Below are 1,113 nucleotides of genomic sequence, written 5' to 3'. Positions count from 1 at the left end.
CTTCTTTCTAACCAGAGAGAACGCTTCTTTCTAACCAGAGAGAACGCTTCTTTCTAATCAGAGAGAACGCTTCTTTCTTACCAGAGAGAACTCTTCTTTCTAACCAGAGAGAACTCTTCTTTCTAACCAGAGATAACTCTTCTTTCTAACCAGAGAGAACTCTTCTTTCTAACCAGAGAGAACTCTTCTTTCTAACCAGAGAGAACTAGAGAGAACGCTTCTTTCTAACCAGAGAGAACGCTTCTTTCTAACCAGAGAGAACTCTTCTTTCTAACCAGAGAGAACTCTTTTTCTAACCAGAGAGCTTATTTGGAATTAAATATACCAACATAACTTACATCTAATTTCTTGGGAAGGCCTGCAAATTTATCAGGAGCAACCAACATAACTAATCCAAGATGCAAATATGTTTACATGAAATGCAACAATTGTTTTTAAAAAATGACAATTTAATGTTAAATAAATCAATTTAAATGTTCCTACTTATACAAAGTATGTGAAATGTAAATTGTGGCTGATTATAGTGTTTTAGCAAAAATAAATAAATATTACGTTGACGTGTTTTAAGCGCATCAGACATATTTACATTTGGATTCATCAATTCAACAACACAGAGACACAATTATAAACACCATGCACCAATTTACAATAAAAACAGAAAATTATTCCATTTGAATTTTTTAAAATTTATCAGTGACTATCATGAAAGAAGGAAACATTCAAATTATGACTGGTATATTCAGCGAGCGTAAAGTAATAGAAAAACTATATCATTTTTTAATCCTTAACATATTTGAGAATATAAATCTGATCATCACCTGGTCTCACAATCAGTTCTAAGCTGAACACGTGACAAATTACAATGTAATAAAGAGCAGCTCATATTAGTTTATTCTTTTAAACAGAAACAGTGGACGTACAGCCAGGGGCTGCTAATGACACGCATTTAATGAACTGTTTATCAGCAAGTTTGATAACTTCTATACGAATGTTACCCTGAAGCAGTCAGGTGTGTTATCACGAAGCCAAAGAGGAAAAATATCAGCTGAAATGTGAGAGAAGAATTTGTGACTGTCAATCAGCCGAGAGTGGTTTTTTAATCATTTACACACA

This window comes from Nematolebias whitei, chromosome 7 (assembly GCF_014905685.2).
Source record: "Nematolebias whitei isolate Nwh7 chromosome 7, NemWhi1, whole genome shotgun sequence".
Classification (NCBI taxonomy): domain Eukaryota; kingdom Metazoa; phylum Chordata; class Actinopteri; order Cyprinodontiformes; family Rivulidae; genus Nematolebias; species Nematolebias whitei.
Note: the sequence above shows the minus strand (reverse complement) of the source record.